This window comes from Vombatus ursinus, unplaced genomic scaffold (assembly GCF_900497805.2).
Source record: "Vombatus ursinus unplaced genomic scaffold, bare-nosed wombat genome assembly UNPS02014779.1, whole genome shotgun sequence".
Taxonomy (NCBI): domain Eukaryota; kingdom Metazoa; phylum Chordata; class Mammalia; order Diprotodontia; family Vombatidae; genus Vombatus; species Vombatus ursinus.
Genome location: NW_020954557.1, coordinates 572,478 through 599,480, shown reverse-complemented (window position 1 = coordinate 599,480; position 27,003 = coordinate 572,478). Strand labels below are relative to the sequence as shown.

The following is a 27,003-nucleotide window of genomic DNA, read 5'->3' as shown; positions in this document are numbered from 1 at the left end:
TGTGTGTGTGTGTGTGTGTGTGTGTGTGTGTGTGTGTGTGTGTGTGTAATATATATATCACAAAAGAGCTATGTCTGCTCATCCTTTTCAACTCTTGTCCACAGCCCAGAACATTGGGATGCTCCTATATCCTGACATGAGGAGGATACAAATGAAACATGTAGTCTGCCTATTGACTACCCCTCGCTCTTGCCATGTGACCAAGTAATCTTATTTTTCACTCATAGATTTCTGTGTTGACATAGTTCCTTGTTTGGAATGTATTACAACCTGCTCAACACGCACCATGTACCTATCCATTGTCCTCTCATTGCTCCTTAATTTCAATTCTTCAGAAAAAGTTAGTGTTCTGTGACTCACAGCTATACAACACAGTAGAAAAATGCTGCTATTCAAAAAAAATTGATTTGATTCAAGGAGAAGCTTAGAGTCATTAAACTTTTCAATTCTCACTCCACCCCAAACAATGCAGCCTAATTTCTTCCTTCTTTTCCATTCTAAGCTCAATTCACTATCTGTCCAAAATATATTTACTAATGGATGCACATTATAGATCAAAGGTTCTTAAGCTGGGGTCCATGATTATTTTTTAAATTGATAACTATATTTGAGTTATAATTTCTAGTCCTATGTGCTTTATTTTGTGCATTTAAAAACATTCTTCTGGGGAGAGGTCCACAGGCTTCACTGGACTGCTAAAGTGGTCCAAGACAGACAGAAACAGTAAAGGAGCCTCTATATAGGCTATCTAATTCAGTTGCAAATAGTCTAGGCTACAAACATTCTTTATCCACTTAGTTTCCACTAAGTGGGTAATTAATGACAGAAGAATGAAAGTAATGAGTTAACCACTGTCTTTCTTTTATTTTTGTATAAGAAGGAAATCCTGATTTATGGACAGAGTTTAGAAGAATGTCATACAAAAGACAAAGGGAGGGCAGGCACAAAGGACCTTTTCCTAAAGCAGCATCTTCTGATATCAGATTTTGTTTTATTCTCTTTTCTAAAATTTAAACAAATCAGCCAAATGAAACTTAAAATAACTGCCAATTAATAACATATTCAAAATTGTCTTTTGAGTGGTCTAATTTATGTGCTGATTTGAAAAGCTAATAACAAAATTGAGAAGCTTTGTTTTGATCTTAATCCCTCTAATCATTTCATTTAGATGACCCAAAACAAAATAAAAATTTTAAAAGGAAAGGCTTTGGGTCATATTTATCCCCATTTTTCCAATATTTATACCCAGTAAATTAAAAAAAACTATTAAGAAAACCTAGTTAATTAAGCTTAAGTTAAGAAATCCTAATTCTTGCCACTCTACTCAATTTTTTTCATCTTGAACTTTAAAATAGTAACCGTGTGTGTGTGTGTGTGTGTGTCACACACACACCTTTAGGAGAATTAGTTCACATATTAAAAACATCCTTAATGAAAATTTGAAAACAGAACCGTGAGGGTTTAACAATGATACTCTACAAACGGAAATTTTAAAGACATGTTTGACTAAAGACGTAGAAATACAAGATCTTGCTATGATGACTGTTTATTGATGATGAAAAAGCATTTAATATTTCAATAAAGCAAAATTCAATTGCAAAGACTCTCTTCCAATAAAGAATCTTCTACACTTTTGTTAAAATCATGTAAGATTCCTTAATAGACACAACAGAGATAACACAAAGCAAGGCATAAACCAGGAAGATTTATGCTCACCAAAAGAATTGTTAATTCTCATACAATATCCAGGGCAAATTCCAAATTAAAGAAGTATTCTCTATAGGCAATGAACTACTCTAGATGTTCCTTTTCAGTGATGACATTTTACAGATTGCATCACACCCTAGAACACTGTGGAGTCTCCTAAATGACAGTCATAACCACTCAAAAGATTTTGGCCTATTTATACAATCAAAAAATCAAACGGATAAAAAATGTCTACAGTCAAAATGATGGCATGTAGCTTTATGGGGGAACCATAAACCCCGTGCCTCCCTCCTGTCTCTTCTCTTCTCTTCTCTATGTCTATATGTGTGAGAATTTAAATTTGATGCTAGAGACAATAAGGAACCACTGGAGTTTGGTGAGAAGAGGAGAGATGTGGTGACACTTGACTTTTACAAAAACCATTTTGGCAGTTGTAAAAAAGATAGCAGGAGATTTGGGGGAGCAGGATCACTTAGGTCTTAAGAGAATATTTAAAAAATTCAGGTAAGAGATGATGAAGGCCTGAACTAGAATGTTAGTTGTGTGAATAGTGAGAGCAATATGAAAGATGTTATAGAGGTAGAAACTGCAAGATTTGGCAAGTGACTAACTGGGTTGTGGAAAAGTGAGTAATCAAGGACAATCTCAGTCATGAGCCTACGTGATTATATATGTCTTCATTTGACCCAAGTCTGTTTACTGTGAATATTCTTCTGATAGTGCTCTATGGCAACAAATCAGGGGATTCCACAATCTCCAAGAATTCAACAATGTAAGTCAGTCAAAGGTCAGCAGAGAGATTCATTGTGGGCATAAGTAAACAGCAATATATTTCTAGCAATGAAGTACATATCCAAAGTGGATTATAATTGTGATAATAAAAGATATTATCAAACAGATATTTAACCAGAAAATGAAATGGGCTGATCACATGGAAAGAACGAAGAATGAAGGCTAATAGAAAGATATGGTACCCATGTAATATCATGAGATCTGGAGGAAGAACTCTAGCTGATTGAATGACCTATAAAGGACGTAAGGGCTTGGACAAGTTAGATAAGGTAAGAAAATATGAATGGGTTGCACTCTGCCCCAGTGTAAGGGTGCATTCACATTACAGATCCACTGACATGTTGCAAAATATATGCTCCCTGAAGGCAAGAACTAATCTCTTCTTTTGTATCATCAGCACCATGCACAGTGACTTGTACTAAATAAGTGCTTAATAAATATTTGTTGAATTGATTAAAGAGAGAGAGTTTAAAAGGCAATTATATATCCTGTCACATATAAAGCATGATTTGTTAAGTTTTTCCACTCACACTAAGGATACCAGACATGGTATATACTTCCATAAGGCGAAAGGTAAATCTAGTTGTATTTACTGGCATGTCTTGTCCCAAACATAGAGGATAACAGAATCTATAATGTTCAAAATGGTCTAATTAGCTAATTAGACCATCCTCCTGTCAACCTGGCCTGCAAAATAGTAACATATCAATTTTGGTTTTAGATAGGTCAGGCAATAAAATTTCTTTTGTTCAAAGATTAATCCAAAATTTTATAGCTCTCATGCAGAAATTCTGTCCTACTATTCAGCCTACTGTTTCCTTTTTTCTATTCCATTTCAGTAATTCTAGAAATGATTCCTCTCCATCTGTGATATTTATAGTCTCCAAAGATATCTAGAAAGTTAATATGATGCTCTCTAACAGTCCCACTTGTGATATAGTCTGGCCAAATTAGATATTAGGACCTTTAATCTACCCTCATAAATCAGTCCTTTCATCATCTCACTCATTATTTTTATTGTTATTCTCTGAACTCTCTCCAATTTGTCTACATTCTACTTGGTACTGACATGCCCCATACTTAGCATAATACACCTGGCCATACAGAAAAGGGAGAAAGCCTAACACCAGATTGCAAAGTGGATCTGTCAGCTGCCTATTCTATAAATAAGTGCCTAAATGTGCATCCTTAACTGGTCTTAACATGTTCTTAATGAAATATGTAAAACATCATTTCATAATTGCATAATGAAATAATAAAACAATAGTGGAGAAAGTTGAGCTGATTTTACAATATCAAAAAATTAAGTTGATGAACATGTAAACAACTGAAATGAGAAAATAACATTTTGAAAATATTTTTCACAAAGAGCCCATTCTATAGCAAACTGAAGGAAGCCACTGGGATGAGAGAACTAGTAATTCTTTTCAAAACTAAAAGTTTAAGTGAATCAACAAACATTTATTAAGTGTCTACTTTGTGCTAGACACCCTACTAGAGACTAGGCATACAAAGACATAAATGAAAGTCACTGCCCTCAAGAAGCTTAAAATCTATAGGGAAAAATAATATGTAAATAAATATATACAAATTGAATACAAGATGATTGAGAAGGGGAAGGACTAGTAGCTGGAGGGAATAAAGAAATGCTTCAAAAAGGAGGCAGTGTTTGAGACGAGTTTTGATGGAAATCAGAGCTGCTAACAGGCAGAGATGAGGAAGGAGTACATTTCAGGACAGGGGAACAATCTGTGCTGTTGGAGGCATGAAGATGAGATGGAGTATCATGTCTGTACAATAGGAAGAAGATGAGTTTGGCAAGACTGGATGGTAATAACTAGCATTTATTTAGTGCTATAAGATTCACAAAAGCTTTACAATTATGAAGTGTGACTTCTCATTTTAAATAGATATGCAAAAATTCCAGGCTAAATGCTTATCTAACATCACTGCCATGATCTTAAGGGCCAGTTAACAGAGCACTCAAGTTATTGTATTTCTCCTCAACGGATCTCTTTCCCGCCTTCCTTATTCAGGCTCAAGTGTGCTGACGTCCCAACATGAAATCTAGCAGTTTATATTACAAGATATTAAAACCAAAAATTTGAAAGCAATTCTGAAAATCTGTCTCTTGGTCAGGTCAGTTACTCATCAGTTAATCTCGAACCTATGTTTTAAATACATCTAGATTATTTCTATTAGATGAAAATATATTAATTCACTCTAGAAATTAATACAGGTTAAAAATCATTATACAAGCCCTCAAGCACAAACCAGATATGTTATACAATTGTTAATCCCAACAGCCAAGTAGTCAGCTCTATTTTATAACATTAACCTGCTAGAGAAATGAATACAGATAAAAGTCTATAATTTGAACCATACAAACTTTCCATTAATGTAATTTATTTTTAAGATAGCTTTTTAAAGAGTTCCAATATAGGATGAAAGAGCAAATGGCAATACGGAAAGAAGCCAAAAGTAGCTCCACTATATCATACTTCCAAACATCTCTAACATTACAAGAATATACACTAATACTTTGTATATTATAATAGTTCTGCAACAGCTGTTTTCCAAAACTAAAATAAGACTATCTGAAAATCTGGCACATTTACCACATAAAGGCCTTTTTAAAAGTGAACTTTAACTGAGGATGTTTTTTGATTATCGACTTATACTGCAGTCATGAAAGCTCCATCACTACTTTACTTGTGTAAAGTTAGTTATATCATATGCTAAACTTACCAAAACATGGAAAACCCATACCTACCTTTGTCTTTCTCTCACAGCAAAAAGTAGTTGGGAAGTTAGTATAAATTCCAGAGAAGGAATAAATTTGTTTACACTAGGATATACCAGTAAATTAAGGAAATAGAAAAAGGTAGCTGAAAGGCTTATATACCACACACACACACACACACACACACGGTATATCTATATCTATATATTTGACAGAAGGGGAGATGTTACTACCAATGCTACAAGACAATAAATCCATTAAAGTTTATGATCTGCTTTACATTACCACAACTACACTGTCAAGGGTCATCAATGGCATCTGCTCACCAAATCCAACGCTGTTTATTTGGTCCTCATTTCTGAAGCAGTATTTGATGTTGATGACCCACCTCCTTTTCTGGTTTTCTCTTCCCTTAGCCTCTAAGACAACAAACTTGCCTGTCTTCTTAATTTCTTCCATAGCTCTTAAGGTACTATTCCTTAAAGTTTGGTCCTCAGGCCTCCCCTCCTTTTTTTTTTTATCTCTACTCTCTCCCTTAGCAATCTCATTTATTTCATTTCTAGTTTCAATACCCTCAGTCCTGACCTTTCTCCCAAGCTGCAAGTCATGCATCTCCAGTTGCTTCTGTCATTTCTATCTGGAGCCCCCATTGAAAACTATGCATTTCTTTTCTCTAAATTCTGTTCCTCCTAATTTCACTAATTTTGTCAATGTCATGGTCATTGTCATATCCCAAGTTAGAAATCCTGGAGTTATCTTTAACTGCTACTTCTCCCTCACCTGTCATATCCAATAAGTTACCAAGTGCTGTACAAAGTTCAAATTGCTAAGACTCACCATATTACTTTTCCTTCCTTATGGCATACTATATTACCCCACCATGAAACTTCAAGTCTCAGTCAAACTAGACTGTATACACATACACCCTAAATTTTTGAGCTTTCATGTCTTTGCTTGGTGCTGTTCCTAATGTCTTCAATATTTTCCTTCCACATCTCTTCATCTTCTGCATTCTCATCTGTCCTCAGCTCCTACCATTTGGGTGCTGAATGGAATTAGAGAAAGGCATGTAACAATGCTGAACAGAGACCACTATAAGCTTATCTATCCAATCTTAACTGGACCCTCACCGCAACAACATAGTCCTTTACTTCTCCTTAATGACTCTCTTGTATTGCTCCCCACAGCAGACATTCCAAACTTTCTCTTCTTTCTTCAAACCTACTATACCACCTCTCCGCAGCGCCCACTCTAAATAGCTAAAGAACCTGCTTCATACTTTACTAAGAAAGGCCTTTGTCTGTGAGATCCCGTTTCATCTCTTCTCTACACCTCATCACACCTCCTTGATTTCATTCACCATCTGCTCCTTCTTTACTACAGTTTCTGTTCAAGACTGTTCTCTTCAGCAAAATTAACCCTTCTAACCCTTGTGATCCCATATTCTCCTTTCTTCTTCAGCAAATTACTCCTACATTTATTTCTTTTTTCCTCACTTTTCTTCATTCAGTCTCTCCACATATACTGACTCTTTCCTTGCTAGCTACAAACACACAAAAACTGCCACATCCTAAAACATCCTTCTTGATCCTACAATTTGTTCAAGCTATCATCCTATATCTCTCCTCTCTTTCTCTGACAAACTAAAAAAACAAAACAAACAAAACCAAAAACGTTGTCTAAACTCATTGTATCTACTTCTCCTCTTACTCATTTCCAAAGCCTTTGTAATCTGGCTTCAAGTTCAATCACTCAAATGAAATTACTCTTTCCAAAGTTACCAATGATCCCTTAATTGCCAAATCTGATGGCCTTTTCTCAATCTTCATCCTCTTTTATATTTCTGCAGTATTAGACACTATTGACTCTCCCCTTTTCCTGGATACCCTGTCTTCTCTGGTTTTCATAACAATACTCTCCCTTTTAACCTGCCTGAGTATTCTTCAGTTTCCTTTGCTAGATCATCATTTACATCACATCCTCTAACTGTGAGTGTGCTCCAAGACTGTGTCCTGGGTCTTCTCTCTCTCAGTCAATAATCTCATTGGCTTCCATGGGTTTTATTACCATCTCTATGCGTTATGATTAATAAATCTATATATCCAGCCCCAGCCTCTTTCTTGAGCTCTAGTCCATCAGTACATCATCAGTTATCTATCAGACCTTTCTGACTGAATGTCCCACAGATATCTCAAATCCAACATGTCCAAAGCAGAAGCCATTTTCCCCCTAAACCCAATCTTATTCTGAGTACCCCTATTTCTGTCCAACATACCACTGCACTTCAAGTCACTAAGGTTTGTAAGCTCGGTGTCATCCTTAACTGCTTCCTCTCCTCCCCTGGTCAACTCCACATATACAATTAGTTGCTAAAACTTGCCATTTCTACCTTGACAACATCTCTTGACTCTATCCCCTGCCCTCATCACCTTTTTCCTGGATTATCACAATTTCTTACTAATTGATCTCCTTGTCTCATCTTTCACTTTTCCACTCCCGTCTTCACCCAGATCTGAAAGTCATTTTCCTTAAGTTCAGATTTGTCCGTATTAGTCTCCTATTCACCAAACCCTCATGGTTCCCTATCAAACCTAGAATCAAATATTTTGTTGTTCAGTCATTACTGAAGGGTTCTCAGGGGAAGTTTCCACAATATCTTTTGACAAAGGAAAGATAGGCAGTCATTTTTTTCAGTTGCGTCTGACTCTTCATGATTGCATTTGGGGTTTTCTTGGCAAAGATACTCAGGTGGTTTGCCATTTTCTTCTCCAGCTCATTATACAGATGAAGAAACTGAAGTGAACAGAGTTAAGTAACTTATCCAGGGTCACAAAGGTGTCTGGGGCCAGATTTGAATTCAGGTCTTCCTGACTCCTGACTCTATCACCTAGCCGCCCTAGAATCAAATATAAGCCCCTTTATTTGTCATCTGAAGACCTGGCCCCAGTGGGCTCATTATACATTATTTCCTCTTTTCCATTCTGCAGTATAGCCATACTGGCCTTCTTGCTGTACTTCATACAAGACACCTCATCCTATGTCTCCTTGCCTTGGTACTAGCCATTCCCCAGGCCTGGAATGTATTCTCTATTTAATCTCATCCCTGAGAATCCCCTACTTACTTCAAGACTCAAGATAAGCAACTCAACTATATAAAACCTTTTTTAAAGCCCTCATCAATACTAGTACCCTTCCTTCCAAACTACCTGGTATTTATTTTGTGTATGTTCTGAATATGATTATTTATGTACATGTTGTCTCTAAGTTCCTTGAAGGCAAGACATGAGACGTATTTCATTTTTGTCTTTTATCCTTGTACCTGTCACAGTATTTGGAACATAATAAATACTTAATACTTATTGATGCAGTAATCATTTTAACAATTTGGTACTAGTCCAGTGGAACAGATTGGGTACACAATATACAGAAATAAATGAACATAATAACCTAGTATTTGATAAATTCAACAATCCAAGCTATTGGGCCATGGATTTATTAACAAAAGAACAAAAAAAATCCTGTTGGGAAAACTGGAAAGTAGTCATGCAGAAACTAAGTATAGGCCAACATTTTACACCATACACTAATACAAACTCCAAATAGGTACATGACTCAGACATTCAGGATGATATCATTATCAAATAGAGAAGCATGGAATAAATAACCTCTCAGCTCTCTCCTTCAAACATATAGGTAGTCATAATTAAAGATAATTTTCATAAATATATTTATCAAAAAGGTAGCTAACAAAATATGTATTGATGTGTTGGTTATTCAAATTATCAAATTTGTTTCAAATCATTATGATTTTAGAAGTAAAAAAAATTAAACTTGGGGAGTCAGCTGCTGAATGCCAGCCCCATGACTGGTGTTTGGCTCTCCTAAGAGTAACCATCAGTAAACACCTTAATCTTTGTAGGTGTATTTCCTTATCTGTAAAATGAAAGGGTTTGCTGAGCTAATCTTTAAGGTCTCTTATGGCTCTCAGATCATATAATTCAATTCAATTCAATTCATCAAACATTTAAAAAGTTCCTAATATGTGCAAGGTATGTTGTTAGGCATTGGGAACACACAGAGACAAAATGACAAACAGTCCCTGACCTCAATGAACTACTGGAGGAAAACAGATAGGTAAATTCGATATAATTTGAGGAAGGTGATAACTCTTAGAATCAAGAAAGGTTTGCTGTAGGAGGTAATACACAGGTTTCATTTTGAAGGAATTTAAAGATTCTATGGTACAATATCCCCCCCCCCCCCAGTTTTCCCTTTTCTATCAGTTTGGATTCCTGCAACTAAAACAAAGATGATAAACATTCTTTAACCTTTTAATTTTAAAATAAGCGTGGGTTTAAAAAAGAAGAAAAGACATTAGACATTCAAAACTAATCCCAATTTCTTCACTTTATAATTTATGACAATTACATAAAAACTTGGTCAGTGTATATACTGACTTCAAAATATGCAAAAATAGGGGAAGCTAGATGGTGCAGTAGATAGAGCTCCGGCCTTGGAGTCAGGAGGACCTGAGTTCAAATCCGACCTCAGACACTTGAAACTTACTAGCTGTGTGACCCTGGTCACTTAACCCTGATTGCCTCACCCAAAAAATTATGCAAAAAGTATGTTTAATCTAAAAAAGCCTGTGTAATCTACAATGTAGCTGAAATACTGTACAACTACAATGAAAACTATATTTAAAAAATACCATTGCAATACTAGTAATTAAACAAAACAGAAAAAGCAATAAAATTGAATTGAACATTAGCCCAAAAATGAGTACTTGACAAAATCAAGTTTAATAATGCAAAGGATAAAGAGAAGACTTTTGAAAGAATTATGAAATGGAAATTGTGGGAATTTTAAGGGCTTTTAGAGGTGAACACCACTGATTTTCATTATGCATAACATGAATTCAAGTTTGGTTGGGTTTGGAGAGCCATCAAGGTATGTGAGGAAAGGGATAGGTAACAGACAACCAATTCTTTGTATGTTCTCCATGTTCATGAATTGTATATTCATAAGAGGCATGTCTACTGTGAGACTTCAGTCTATAGAATCTATAACACTTCCAGTTTTTCTGTATTTACTGTATTTGCACACTGTACTGTATTCTACATTCACTAACCATTAAAAACCATTTGAATGTTTTCAACCACACAATGATGAACTTTAGGAAATAAAAAAAGTTTTCTTGGCTTACTGATTCCAAGGTAGACACTTTCTAGATACCTCTGTGCAGTGAGTCTGTGTTAGTATTGTTCCTAACTCTTAATGCATTATTTAATTTAATATCTCACATCCTCATTCCCTTATCCAAGTTTCCCGTAACCTCATTCACATGACCTCTGCTGTATCTCTACTGTATCCAGACTATTCTGTAGACCTTTTAGCTTTTCTCCCACATATTTACATTCAGCACATGCATTTACAGTCAGTATAACATCTCAATATGGAAGTACCACTCCACATACTCTCTTTGATGAAAACTTGCTGTGTCAGATTAACTTAAGAAATGTAATGCAGCTCTACATAAAAGGCAATAGAAGGCTCTCATTCTGTTTATACAGCAAATGTGTATTTTGTAAAACACAAAATAAGAAGATATTTTAAAATGCCACACAATATAAAAATTCACGTGCATTCAGCCCAAAGATGTTCTGAAATGTCAGATTTTCATAAGTCTGAAGTGTTCTTTGTCCTAATAAGTCTGGATATATCAAGTTAAAAAGGATATTTGGGGACTTAAAATAAATAGATGTAGTATAAAAATGATGCCATGGGGAATTTTGATATAGATACAAAATCCCCAGGAGGAAAAAGGGAAGGGAAATTTGGGGATAAAATGGGAAAAATTAAGCTTATTTTGGTGAAGAACTGGTATATACAATGAGTACTTTTGATATATATGAGATTTCATATTAAATATTTTAAAGGGGAAAAATACTAACATTTTCCCATTGAACTATTCAAATTATATGGAACATCAGAAGTCCACAGAACAGAGTTTGGCAAACTAATGTAAATCAGTTGATCAGTTTTTAATATTTTACTTGGGTATGTATATTCAGGGCTGAGGACAAAATATAAGATTTAAACTATGCATTTGTATAGTTTATAATCAGGATTGAAAAAAGATATATATGTGTGTGTGAATATATATATGTGTATATATATATATATATACATATATATATGTATATATGAAACCACAACAAGTAACATAAAGCAGTAGAGACTTTCTTTTCCCATCCATCTAATCTCCTAGATTTCATGATTTTCAGAAACTTATCATTCTAATAAGGTGAATTCAACTCTGTAACTCATACCTCCTCTGATCATTTCAGATCATGAACCTCAGCTGTAGGGCTTTATCATGCTTCTGAACCCTCCTTTGTTCCTTCCTACCCCCCAACAGCTTCTCAGTTTCTTTTTATGTGTTGTCTTCTCCCATTAGACTCTAAGTTCCTTGAGGGTGGGTGTTATATCTTTCTTTATATCCCCGGTGCTTAACACAGTGCCTGGTACATTATAGGTGCTTAATAAATGTTTATTAAGTATACTTCTGATAATCATGTTTGAAATTGTGTAATTCAAGTTATTAGGGCTATAAAATTTCAAAGGGAATATAAATCAGTGAGGGCTGGAATAGTTAGGGGAGGTTTTATGGAGGAGATGGGCCTAAATTCAACATTGAAGAAGGGAAAGGATTCCAAAGATGAAACAGGGAAAGGAAAATGCATTTCCTATTGGGGCAATTATACATAAAAGTATGGAGGCAGAAATGAGTCTGGTATATTTGTGGATTGCTATCAGATAACATACATATGGTACTTTATTTTCTAATTTTGGTAAGATTCTATCCTCCTGTACCATCTTCATTCAGAAATATGCTCTCAGAATACTTTGTCTTTAATGTACTTCAAAGGATCACAGATCTAAAGCAAAAAGGGCCCTCAGAGGACATCCAGCCCCACCTCATTTTACAGATAAGGAAACTAAGGCTCAGGAATCTTAAGTGACTAACGGCAATTATATAGCATTATTATGTATTACAGGTGTCTTTTTTCCTACTAGACAGAAGTTCTTTTCAGGCAAGGCAACTAAACTGTCTTCTCTCACCTAGCCCAGTGCTTCTAGTACAGGTGTGGATTAGAATAGATGGTTTCTGAGGACCCTTCCAACTCTGAGATGCTGTGTTTTTGAGTAAGTTTGACTGAAGATGTAGGATCCTAAAGAATATAGAATCTCAGGAAAAAGTTAAGGTATCCCTTCTACAAAACCAACCAACAAGTGGTCATCTAACTTTTATTGGAAGACCACTAGTGAGGAGGAAACCACTAACTTCCTTCAAAAACAACCCATTCCATTTTTATGTACAATTAATTGTTGAGAAGTTTTTGCTATGCAAGAGTCCACAAAGCCTCCAACACAGACCTGGGACTATTTTAAAAGCGTTCTAATAGTTCTCTCTACTTCCAGTCTCTCCTTCCTTCAATCCATTATCTGCATAGCTGCCAAAATTGTTATTACTATAATGGGTATATTGATCATGTTTCTCCTGTCTCCCATCTCCCAAAAATCTTCATTAACTTCAATTGTCTCTGGAACACAAGGAAGTTTTCTTTAGTCTAGCATTCAAATCCTCTACAATCTAATTTTTCAGATTTATTTTGCATTAATCACCTCCCTACTACTGCCACTTTTGTCCCAGATCTTATCATCTCTGATTCTCAGAAGCTTTTCTTTCCTTTGAATTTCAGGTCAACTGCCATCTCCTCTGTTAAATCTTCCATTTTGCCTCCAGGTGCTAATGCTCTCTCATCAAATTAGGAAGTATTTACTTATGAGGGGATATGTTTTATCCTGGCCACTCCAACTCCCCTAGCAGAATCTAAACTAACTCAGTGAAGGGACTCTTTTGTTTTTTGTCTTTGTACCCTTGGGTCCTAGCATACTTCCTGGACATTACAGACCCTAAGTTTTGTTGAAATCACTTCTCCAATGTCGCTCTGCTTCCAACATCACCCTTAATTGCTGCACATTAGTAAAAGATTAATAAATGCCTTCTGAATTGAATTACTATCCCACAAGGGAATAGAGTTTAGAAGAAAACATCAGAAAACTCCTGACTCAGATTCAAGATGCCACTACTTTAATCCGTCTTTAATTCTGAATACTATAGTTTTCTATTTGTTAGATTCTCTACTCCTTTGTGCCCCAATTCTTATTCAGATATAAGTGTACTCCATTTTGGAGGGTATAGGAGAACTGACATTTTACACAGACATCTTATTATGTGCTCATTACTACATACTCCTATTACTGCATGTCTGAACACGCTGAACTCACTTTCTGTACAAAGTTGACAATACTGTAAGTGGCAGTTTTCAAAACATCACCTCCTACATCAGATTCTAAAGCAATTCAATAGGAAAAGTATTATTTTTTACTATCAAGTTAGACCAAATAAAATTGTCCATAGAATATTTATAATACAGTAACAACTTGTTGCTCATCCAAATGTGGATAAGTGATATGAAATGCCAGAAATATTATTAAGCATATTTATTAAGCACATAGTAAGTGTTTAATAAATGCTTGTTAACTGACTGGCTAGAACACTGCCCTTACTTGCTTGAATTCCACCAAAGTTTATACTTTTTTTTAACATAGAATCTTGGTAGAACTTTTTTCCTGAGGTCAGGCTATGCTCCTGGAATTGTAAAATATGAAGATTTAAAAAAGTAAAATGACATATTAAGAAGACTGAAAGATAAGACCAATAAGACAGTTGGAGGGAAATCACCTTTGTTTCACAGTCTCCAAATAGAAAAAAAAATTAAGAATAACTGTACCAGGTAATATAAAAAGCAGCTAATAAATATTCCTAAAAGCTGACAGATTATGAGACGTAGATAGATAGATAGATAGAGACCTATAAATATATATGTATGTATATATGTATATAAAATAAACTACCTTTAGCTAATCTTTTTTTTAAGTGTCTGTGGAGACTACGCAATCCATGGCTATAGTATTTTAAGTGTTATAGTAAAATCTTAAATAAATGGAATAGCTTTAACTAGGGATTCTAACCAGATTTCTCCCCCCTTAATTCTGCTTATGTATGAATAAGTAAATTATGCAAGTGCAAATCAAGAATATATCTTATTAAAAAACAACCACAGGGGCAGCTAGGTGGTGCAGTGGATACAGCACCGGCCCTGGATTCAGGAGGATCGGAGTTCAAATTTGGCCTGACACATAACACTTACTAGCTGTGTGACCCTGGGCAAGTCACTTAACCCCATTGCCTAGCAAAAACAAAAAACAAAACAAAAAACAAACAAACAAAAAAAACCAACCAGCACCTAAGTTTTGTCGTCAACAAAGTTAGCCTTACTTCTTTAGCAACTGCTTAAAGAGAATTAAAGTTCAGAATATTCTGACATGTTCTACATCTTTAAAAAGTCATTCACAGATCAACAATCAATGGATACTCCTTCCCACGAGGCAGATTGCAACTCTTGTCCTTTCTTCCTCTTGTGCATCAATTCTCCAATGAGATTCCAACCAAATTCTGGACACCTTCCTCTCCTTCTCTTGACATCACAGTGATATCAATGGAGTATGCAGGCAGTACTGTTAGCCCTCACTCCCACCACCTGACTAGTCTGCCATCTTTTCCAATAAAATTCTCTGTTGACATCCATTACATGGCTCCTCTTGAACAGTTAGTAATGTGTTACAATCCATTCATATCTAGCATACATTTTCCCTGAATGTTCAGATGGCTCTCAACTTTTACTATTTTGACAGATAATAATAATCATAAGATTCAATGATTAAAGCAAAATTTAAAGGTTGCAAAAAAACTTCAAATACATTATCTTATTAAATCCTCACAATAACACTATGAAGCAAGTATGGGTATTATTATCTCCATTTGGGTATTATTATCTCCATTTTGCAGATAAGGAAACTGAGACTCAGAGATACTGTGTTACGTGCCCAGAGTCAAAGAATTAACACATATCTAAGGAAGGATTTGAATCCAGAGCTTTCCTGATTCCAGTACAGCACTTTTCATAGAATTTCAAACTTGGAATAAACTAAGCCATCATCTAGTCTAACCCATACCTAGGTGGCACAATGGATACAGGGCCAGGCCCGGAGACAAGAAGACAAATTCAAATCTGGCCTCAGACACTAACTATGTGATCCTGGTCATTTTAACTCTGTTTCAGTTTCCTCATCTGTAAAATGGGGATAATAATAGCACCTACATTCCAGGGTTGTTGTGAGGATCAAATGGGATAATAACTGTAAAGCACTTATTAGCACTGTGTCTGACACATAATAAGTGTTCTATAAAATGTTAGTTGTTTTATTACTACTGCTGTTATTCCTCCTCTTCCTCCTCCTCCTATTAATTAACCCTCAAAAAATTCTCTCTATAACATATCTGAAGAATTCCAATGAAAGTCACTACATCATGTAGTTTATTATATTCTCTAGCAAATCCTTGACAGTCAAAGACCTAACACTATGAGGATGGTTATTTCCATAAGAACAATTTTTGTGTATGTATAGTAGGCAATATGGCAACAGTAACCAAACTGATGCTCACAGGAATTAGTTAATGATGTTGGTGCTAATGTCTCAAACTCTAGCTCAGATTATCATTTATACCATCCAATCAGTGTCTCTGACAATCGGCCAAATGACTTGTAGAAGGATCTGGGCATAATGTATTATTTCAAAACAATCTGGTTATTAGGGCAAGATTATGTAGGTTTTCCCTTTATTGTCATTTAATTTTCCTATGGTTCTCCCCAAATAAATTATTACCTCCTCAGGGGGAAGGGCCATGTCTCATAAATCTTTGTATCACATCAGAGCACCTAGAATAGTGGATATACAATAGATATGTGTTGATTTGATCTAAAATGAATGCTCTGAGGTACTACTATATAATGCTTATAGCAAAGGAAATTCAGTCTTACATACTATTTACTAAGGCTATTTTTAAAATTTCAACAACAAAGGCTTAAAAACCAGATTTCTGGTTTGTACTCAGTTAATCAGAAAATGAGATTAATAAGCAAACCTACTTTCCAAACATTCTAGGTAGCTGTAATTTATTCTAGCATAGTTATTCACACACATTTATATGCAACAAGAATGCAATCATCAAAATGGTAGAAACATTTCTAACTGCCAAGTTACTTTTATGTTGCTTACTACTAAATGAAAAGTGGTACAGAGTTCATGAAAAGCAACATAAAAATAAAATGAAACAGGAGATAAGGATACATTGGCACTAATTCTCTATGTTGTTTTTTAGTACTCAATAAGTACAAATGTTCAGCATAGATCATTCCAATTTTGAACAGGATTATTAAATATTAAATCACACAAAATCATGATTTACTTACAGTAAAGATTATTGTCTGGGGGTACCAAACATGTTTGTGTTCATTTAGAAATCTCATGCAATAATTAAGTACAGTAAAAATAAATTATGCTTAAAGCTTGAAGGAACAATAGTGAAATGAGGGTCATGGACTCCTCTGGCAGTCTGGTGAAGACTATGGATCCCTTCTCAGAATATTGTTTTTACATTTCTAAAATAAACCACATAGAGTTACAAATGAAACCTATTGTAATAAAATACATTTACCAAAATATTTTTTAAGTTCATAGACAACAGGTTACCCTAACAGGTTAAGAAAAGGGATAAGATCTTCAAAATCATAATTTATCCTTTCCTTAATAATAGAAAAAGAAAGTGGACTTAAGATTATTTTAAAAGGCCCAAACAACCCCATAAAGATATCATTTATTTGTAGAATTAGAATAGTAAGGATAGGCAGAGTTACTAATTACCCTATATCTCTATATCTACTAGCTTCATTCTAGGGTGACTTTTCAGTTCTAAGAGAGATTAAGTCAAAATACAGATTCTTTTTCCTTGGGTTGCCTTGCAAATATGACCTCCAAGAATGTAAATTCTGATATAGATAATGTTTGCAAAAAGTAATCAATCCTAATTTCCTTATCCCTATGTAGTATACAACATTCAGTTTGTGGTCTTTTGTTAAAATAAAGGCAAAGTGAGTTAATTCATATATCTTCTTAAAAAATTATAAATGAGTTTAAGAGTGGAGTAGTGAAAACAGTGTTGGATTTTGAGTAGAAGACCTGAGTTCAAATTCCAGCTCTTCTACTTGCTATTTGTGAACTTTTGGACAAGTCTCTCATTTCCTCTGAATTTCAGTTTCTTTATCTGTTAAAAAAAAGGGGGGGGCTAGCCTAGATGATTTCTAACATCTCTTCCAGCTTTGAATGCATGATTTTAATTTAGAGGGCTGTGGTCAGTATTCTAGAAATTGGAATGTTTACCTAAATATTATTCTGTTTCACTGAAAAATACCAGGTTTATTATTTATTGAAGTCAATAAGTTCAATACATTATCAGCTCTGTACATCATAAAATTTTCCAAATGGACAAATATCATCTGGCTAATTTTATAGGTAACACTACACCTTACTCAAAACTGTCTGTCAATTTCACCTGTTTGGAAGAGAGAAACAAACCACAGAAAAAATATTTTTAGGCCCCTGGGCAGCCAAAATAGACAGTCATGGACTTTATTCATAAGGAAGTCCCTCAGACCCTCACTCATTACTTTATACAGAGTTCTAACAAGACTGGTTATCTAATTTTGAAGGCTAAAGCAGATTAGAAGAATTAGTAAGTGAAAGGTGAGGGATGGCAGAGGAAATACTGCTACATGGTAGTCTCATAGCAAAAGTAGAGAAAGAAAAATGCAACAGGAAAAGATACAGGTACTCAAAAAGTACAGTACCCTAAGCCAATTTAACACAGAATCAAACAGTACCCTTATACATAAAGCAGTCTGGACTATTGGAAAAGGCACGGGATTTTGAATTAGAAAACTTGGATCAGAATCTTTGTTTAGTTACTTTTAACATATGCATGATCTTTGAGTCACGTTTCAGGGACCTAGTTTCCTCATCTTTAAAATGAGAAGATTGGACTACATGTCTGCTAAAATTATTTTCAGATTTAAATCATTATCTCAATAAACACTGAGGAATGTTACTATATTCTAAAATAAAATATAATTTACATTTATAATAATGACCCAGAGTCATAAAAAAAAAGTCACACTATACTTTGTTAACAGAGCACTTGGTTGCTCTGAAGTCAAGGAAAAAGAATTGCATTTTAGAAATATTTCTATCCCAGCTACCTGGCAAAACAAAACAAAACAAACACACCCACTATCTAGAACTATTTATACAAAGACTCTGGATAGCTAGGTCCTGGATATCTAAAACCTATTGTTTTAGGTATTAAAATCAGAGTCATGGAATTTTGGTCCAACTAGATCTAACCTCTCAATTTGTGCTTGGAGATAAGTAGATCAATGTTAAAAAACAAACATGATTCAGATCTACTAGGTAAACTCTTTCTAAATCTCATCTATAAGCATCCTTTTACTCTATTCCCAAGTTATAAGGGGAAGAGAACAAGGGGACCAAGCATTTATTAAGCACGACTATTTGCGAGGCACTATAAGCACTTTACAGATACCTCATTTGATCATTCTATAACAGACCTATAAGCACTTTAAAATATTCTGGTTTCATGTAATCCAATAGAAAAGCATCAAAGTATAATGGATAGAAAAAAGGTCTCAAAATACTGGGACATATGGGTTCAAGTCCTCTCTCTGACACATTTAGTCTATATATATCCAGACTTAACCCTTCACTCCCCCAGGCAACTCTCTAAGAGCAGAAGTTACCAACCTGCATTGGTAGAGGGAGTTTCCTCACCTGGGAGTTCCCCATACTCATATCATCACAGGTCCACATTCTATAATACTCTAACAGATTTTTAAGCACATGACTTGGCTAAGGACTGAAAAACACATGAGGTCAGTATCCTCCTAAAATACATCTCTGAATTTTCTTAAAACAGGAGGCTGATTTAGTTAACAGGAATTAATTTAATCTAGCAAAAATCAATAAAATATTTTTTGTAACATAGAGTGGCTTAGAATACAGAGACTGACAGTGAACATGAAGGGACCTTAAGAAGTAATCAAGGCTATAACCATATTTAAATCATCCTCAACAGGTTAAGAATTTTATATTTTAAATTATGCCTAAGACTTGATTTCTACAACTTTATTCAATAACCCATTATAATATTTAATAACTACATAAAATCTTCCTGACATCTAACCTTAATATTTAAATATGCTAAACTTTAAATTAATTTGATCTTGTTCTCTCCTTGTTATATATAAAAAGAAGTATCAATTGATCACCATTTCTTTAGGGGTTTATTGATCCACTACATTATATATTTATAAATTACCTAACTTTTTTAGCTTGAGCAATCTCATTTTTAAAAACTTTTTTACATAGATCTTATTGTTCAGCCTATTAGTTATCTTGGAAATTCTTTACCTATCTATCCATCTCTCAGGTCTCAGTGGACCATTTTTGTTAGTGATCTTAGAATCAGCACAATCTCTGGTAAATCTAGCTTGCAAACTTTGATATAGTGCCACACACACACACACACACACACACAGTGAAAAGGAACTAATAATTCCTTTGTGCTATATACACAAACAACATCCTAGTAAATACTGCTATGTTTATGCTGTCAAGCTACAATGCTAGTTCACAATCAGCTATGGTTCTTGGATCTTTTTCTGTTGTAGCTACACATAGTTGATACCATACTATATATCTTTAGAATTTATTTGTCCTCCTCAGGCAGGGTACCTGGCATAAAATAAACACAATACAACAATTTGCTTGGTATTTCTACAAACACTCACAGAATAATAAGTAGAATAAAAATGTAATTTTGTAAACAAGAAAATAGGTAAGCAGTTTAAGTGATTTTCCCAACACTACAGATGGAGTGTCAGCTCTAAGATTAATGCTAAGCAACTCATTACTCCCTTCCTTATACTCAAACTACTTAGATGGCATTTTTTATTTTAGGAGCTAAAGTCTCTTAACTAATCTAATCACAAAATTTAACTAAAACAACTGCCAATATAACATTCTTTTCCAACAGATAAAAGCATACAGCAATGTGGCAAGTGCAATGGATCTACAAATTTACATAGAAATACAGCAAAATAAAATATAGGTGCTTATTCACATAGTAGTTGGAGAGAAAAAAAAAACCTGATAGGTGGCATGCAGTGCTTTAAACAGAGCATCTACAAAAGTTCTATGTGATTAGAATAACATCTACATATCAATTTAACATTTCAAATTTTCTAAAAATACAAGTAAATTTACCAAAATTTATATCAAGCATGTTTTAGCTGTATAAAAGAGAGCAAGCAGAGAAACTTCGTCATTAAAAAAAAAAATCTCCTAACTTAAACCAGTAGTTTCTATTATAATGTAATCTTTTAGTTCAGCTTATATTTAATAACACACAACATGGAAAACTGGCAAGACCCTGGTCAGAAGTAAAGCAGGAAAAAACCAAACACTCTCGCCTGTACAGGAGAAGAAAAAAGAACAGAACATGAACGGCTTACTGTGGAGAGTGGGTTTAATCAGGAAGTAGCCATTATCCTTTCGATGCAGAGCATTGACAGCATACTCCAGAACAACAAGCCGGGCTGTTTTTTTTTTCAGTTAAAAGGAAAGGAAGGACTCATACTATTGTACCCTAGCTCTGCTGACCCCAAAGGTCACCCCCATGGCTAGCAGAAGCAGCCCTCATGAAAACAGGATCCAAGCCAGCCTGTACAATGCCCTGTTTGTGGCAACCCCTAAAATCCCTCTCCTACAACCTCTCTCTCTCTCTCAGTTACTCACAAAACATGGCTGTCTTATTCAGAGATTAGCAATTATTGTAATGAGATACTGTCGGAGAGGGTCAAATAGTACTTCCTGCAGTTTACACATCTTGATTTCCTGGTAAACAAACTGAAAGGCAGGTGGAGCAGTTAGATCACCAGTAAATGTGGGGCTCACGTGACCCAACCCTGAGCCAGGTAAAGGCTCTGGTGGGAGGGCAGCCAGGAGCTGGGCATCACCCTCTCTCCCTTCACAGTCACAGCCACAACCACAACCACAACCTGCGTGGAAGAGATGGAGGGGGGGTTTTCTTCTTCTTCTTCTTCTTTTTTTTTTCTCCCCTCCCTTTAACATCAGGAAAACCAAACGCTCATGGTGTACTGTTTTCTTCCTTAAAAGAACTATTTAAAATGTATAAAGAAATGAAGTGGCCAGAAGCTTAAATAAAATACCACCAAGAAAAAGGGAGAAATGTCCATGCCATCCTTCACAGGGTTTTGTTCATTTCAAGTGTTTCGGAAAGCTAATAAGTTTGACTTCCCCCGTGCTCCTAATTCTGTTATTAGAACTTATGTAACAGACTCTATAACACTCTCGACTATACTTTTTAGTCCAAGCTCAGATCAGCTTTTGGCAGCACAAGTTTCTGCATGTAGAACAGGAGCATTCCATAACAAAATGGGAGTCAGTCTTCAGGAGAAAAATCTATGAATATCTAAAATCTGGATCAGAAAGTTCATTTCTGTTCATTTCTCAAATTTTCTCTTCCTCAACTCATAACTACAGGCAAAGTAGTTTTGTTTGTGTTTTTAACTTGTCTGAAAACCTTTTAAAAATACGTGTTATACTGTTAACTTGAAAGTATCCTTCTCTTATAGGTTACAAGTTAATAACCCACAAATTATTCATGGTTTTACTTCCTCCAAACTTTTAACATGGTTGAATAAGGACTACTTTAAATGCACTACGGCAAAATGTCTAAAAGGGAAGATTCCTTTTAAAAGAGAAACAAGTTAACTATTCCATTGTTCTATTATTTAATATTAAAAACATTCTTGATAATGTATTAACCTTAAAAAAAATCTTTTTTTTAACACCATGGATTTATCTAAGAAGTCCTTTTACAAATACCTTGGCTGCTTTTATTTTAATGTGGGGGGAGTGGTTAATAAGGAGTTTCTCACTTCAGTATAATCATGTCAAAACATAATAAATTATGTTACTAGATTTAGGTTTCTATTTTTTCTCTTTTCTAAAAAAGAAAGTTCTACAATGTGAAAATGGCAAAAACACAAAGCACACTCTAGGAAATAAAAGCTTGTGCCAAAGGGACAGTATCTCAGGAGGGCACTCATTACAGTACTTAATATATGCTTTTTCAAAGCTGTGTGTATTCAGGCTTGAACCATGGTAATATTAATAGCCAAAATAACTATTGTCCATATCATCCTTGCTATGATGAGAATGGAAATGGACAGCAACTTCTCAAATAAACCATGGATGAGATGTTAAGAGCTTCTATTGAATTTCTTGCTCAAACTAAGTATTTTTGAAACATTATGGTCAACCAGAGTACAAAAAGTAGACACTGGGAATATATTTATAAATGATTGAAGAATTCCCTGCAGATGTTAATACACTCCCCCTTCTGAAATTACTTTGTATTTTACTTATTTAAACATATGTTGGATTCCAAATACAAAACGTAAACTCCTTGAGGGCAGGTTGAAAGCACAGTTTATATGACAGAGGCTAGCTTTGGAGTCTGAGGCCATCTCTTATCATCTGAGCTCTAACACTTATTCCCTGTGTGTCTCTGGGGAGGCCACTTAGCCTCTCTCTGCCTCATAGTTTCCTCATCTGTAAAACTGAGATAATGACAGCTTTGATCTCAGGGTTCCTATAAGGAACAAAGTACTTTGCAGACTTTAAGGTGCCATTAAATATTAACTATTATTATTTAGGTTAGTGTGGCATGGCAAAGCAAGAACAACCAGCATTGAAACCAGGAAGACCTGGGTTCAAGTCCTGCCTCTAAAACATACTGGCTGAGTAATCCTGGGCAAGGCCCTAAAGCTCTCCAAGAACATAAGTTGTAGAGACAGTGTCTACCTTCATTAGCTGATGGAGTTTTCTCACTTGGGAGTCCCCTGTACTAATGAAATCACAGGTCCCATCCCTATCTCTATCTCTGTTGTTGTTGAAGTTAATCTATTTATTTCCTTTTAAAGAAGATCAAAGGCACTAAATGATTTGCATTGAATAACCTGCTAGACTCCAAATTGGAACTGTATTATTATAAGGGGTAAACTTAAAATATTGAACAGATTCCTCCGGTTAAGTTCTATCATGAGGCCTCAAAACGGCATGACAGAATCTCATTTTCTCAAAAGTTATATCAACAGAGAATAAAATCTGGTCAGGCCTACCCAACTAAAAGCAGCTTAGGTATAGGGTCATCAAGGTAGAGCTGCCATCATGGGCAGTCTATACATTTACTTCTTATCAGAAAATTATTCATCAAATGATGATTCTTTTGAACCAAAGCAACTCACAAAGACATCATAGTATGGCATCAAGGGATGGTGATCTCTATCCAAAGAGGCTATCTTTACCTATACCAAGGAAGTCACAGACCCCTGAAAGTACTGAATGAATATTTTCCATATTTAGTCTTAAATTTGGAGGAACTTAAAGTGAAGATTTGATAAGAAATAGTCCTGAGGGCATGTTACGTAATCTGCCTTCATCCCATTTGCCCGCTCCCACAAAGCTGAATACATCAAAAGTCACCACATTAAACATTGATTGGTATAAGCTATATTCTGGCTACAGTCAGTTAGTACACCTAATTCAAGTAAGGGGCAATGTAAAATGCTGAAACAAGCCACTTCAGGGTACCTATACTAGCAAAGCTGCTTTTGCCTTTTGCCTCACCTAAAAGACACTGAGAAAACCAATCATGCATAGCTGAAAAACCAACCATCCCTACCTCAGATCTCTCCTCTTCCAATCTATCCACAGAGATGCCAAAGTGATTTTCCTTGAGCCCAGATCTAACCAGGTCAGTGCCCTTTTCAATAAATTCCAGTGGTTCCCAATTAGCTCCAAGACAAAATATAAACTTATTTATTTAGTTTTTAAACCAGAACCTAGATTTACTGTACATTTTTTTTATTTCCTGACCTGCTGTACATTACTTCTTTTTCCTGTACTCTGCAATCCAGCCACATAGACCTTCACACGTTCTTCACATATTTGTCACACGACACACTATCTTCTCATCACTTTGCCTTTGCAATGACTGTTCTTCATGCCTGGAATATTCCTTCCTCACCTCTGACTCACCATATCCAATCTGTTGCCAAGGCCTGTCAATTTTACCTTCATAACATCTCTCAAATTCACCCCTTCTCTCCTCTGACACGGTCACCATTCTGGCGCAGGCTCTCATCACCATACACAAAGAATATTGCAATAGCCCATTAGTTGTTGGTGTTCAAAGTCCTTCCCCACCTTTCTAGTCTTCTTAAACCTTACAGCCCAATCCCACCCTACCATCCCCAAAAAGATGCTTTGCAATCCAGTGACATTGCTGTTCCTAGAATGAGATACTTTATCTCTCAACTCCAGTCATTTTCACAGGCTGCCTCCCATGTCTGGAATTCTTTCTTTCTCTTCTCATCTCTACCTCCTAGCTTCCCTGGCTTCCTGACTTGCTGCTAAAATCCCACCTTCTTTAGGAAACCTTTTCAGATTCTTCTTAATTCTAGTGACTCCCCCAGACAAATTTAAAGCTAAAATTGGATTTAATCAAAAGAGAAAAAGGGAAACCACACTATGTGTCAGCCATATTAATCAATAGTTTTAGGCCATATAAAACAATTAGGCAGTATTTAAAAAAATATGAGACTGCTAAGATACAGGAACTATATGAATATAAACACCAAATACCTTTTACATAAATTTAGATCTAAATAACTGAAGTAATATTTATTGTGCATCTGTAGATAAAGCTAGTATAATAAAAAATGACAAATTTATCTAATGTCTATTTACGTAATGCCATCCCAATTAAATTACTAAAAAAAAGCATCTTATTGAGTCAGAAAAAACTGCAACAGTGTTCATTTGGAAAAGCAAAAGGTTAGGAACTTTAAGGAAAGCTGGGGGAGAGATGTAAAAGATCAGCAGTATCACACCTTAAACCATATTATATGATGAGAGCAGTGTTGAAGTGTAAAATGGATAATCATTTTAAATTAAAAAATTTTCTGCATAAATAAAACCTATGTCTCCAAGAATGAAAAGACTGCAGAAAAATTGAGGGGGGGGGAGCGGATTCTCGTAGACAATCTTCCAGATAGTATGTGATTGGGTCGGAATATTGTTGTGGTATAGGAAATGATGAGCTGGTGAACTTAGGAAATATGGAAAGACTTGGACTTACGAAAGAAGACACTATCCACCTTCAGAGAAACAGATGACAAGTGGAAATAAGTATAATATGGTCTTATATATGTGCATTTGAATGTATATATGTATGCATTTATGACGTCTATGTATATATATATGTATGTGTATATCTCCATGCTATGTGTGTATATGTATATGTGTGTGTATATATGTATTCACACTTAATTGTAGCCTTCTGGGGGAGGAGGGGTAGGAAAGGAAAGAGGGGAGAAAGTGGAAAAAAATAAAGTAAAAAGTGCCCAGTAGAGGACAAAAGAAAACATACAAGGGAGCAATGAAAAGATGGACAGCTTTGAAAATAATATATAGTATTCATTATATAGGTTTTCTTGAAATGGAAATTTATTGCTTTATATGGAATCTTCTGTTCTGCTGAGTACATGGTGATGATCTTTTTTGTCTTCTTATTTTGTATTTAAGTTTAAAATAAAATAAATTTAAAATAAAAAAAATTCTAACTGAAGTAATATTTATTGTGCATCTGTAGATAAAGCTCTCTTGATGATCACCAATTTATTCTTTGCATAGCTTTTTGTACCTAGTTGTTTGCATCTTGTCCTCTCCATTAGATTGTGAACTCCTTGGGAGCAGAGACTTTATTTTACCCTTCTTTACATCCCCAGAATCTAGCACAGTGCCTCTTACACAACAGGGGATTAATAAATGTTTACTGACTGAATGAAAGAACATTTCTAGTCTTTTGAGACCCAGCCAAGCACCAGCTGATTATCTAAGGTCTGGTAACCTCCCTCCTAAATGTATCTTGTGTTGTATTTGTTATCTTTATATTTATATATACTTACACACACACATATGCACTTGGTTCCCTGTTAGAAGGCATTTATTTTGTATATAGATGAGAAAAGCAGCCAGATGAGATCAAATATGAAGAGGAAATCTGGGTAGGAGGTGATATAATTGACACACTGAGGAACTTACAGTGTATCTAAAGGAGGGGAAGATACCAAAGGAATACCACTGATAGAATGTAAGTTCAATGAGGGCAGAGACTTTCATTTTTGTTTTTAGATCCTCTGAATCTATCACATTTCTTGGCATGTAGTAGATGCTTAATAAATAATGGTTCATTCACTATTAGTTTTTTGGACTGGAATACCACACCATTCATTCATTTAGTACTCCTTTGATTATTTTTTATGTGCAAAGCACTATGCTGGTCAAGTCAAGACAATTAGGATTTACTATTTGGCATACCAGGCTTAATGCTAAACTGGAATACAAAGAAAGGCAGAAAGAATGAAAGAATGAAAGAAAGAAAGGAAAGAAGGAAGGAGGGAAAGAAAGAAGGAAAGAAGGAAGAAAGGAAGGAAAGAAAGACACTATTAGTTTTTTGGACTGGAATACCAAGAAAGAAAGAAAGAAAGAAAGAAAGAAAGAAAGAA

The 27,003-nt window shown here is 35.1% G+C and overlaps 1 protein-coding gene across 16 annotated transcripts in view; it reads right to left on the bottom strand.

Moving 5' to 3' along the window:
- The window catches only part of LOC114045671 (bromodomain adjacent to zinc finger domain protein 2B), a 342,755-nt gene that overhangs the window by 190,681 nt on the left and 125,071 nt on the right, over positions 1-27,003 (bottom strand). The window contains exon 1 of one of the 16 annotated variants that reach the window (XM_027865751.1): positions 20,860-21,196. The exons of the other annotated variants lie outside the window; for them this stretch is intronic. The gene's annotated coding sequence lies outside the window, so the exon portion shown is untranslated. Of the gene's footprint in view, positions 1-20,859; positions 21,197-27,003 lie in introns of those variants that run through there. 16 annotated transcript variants of the gene reach the window in all.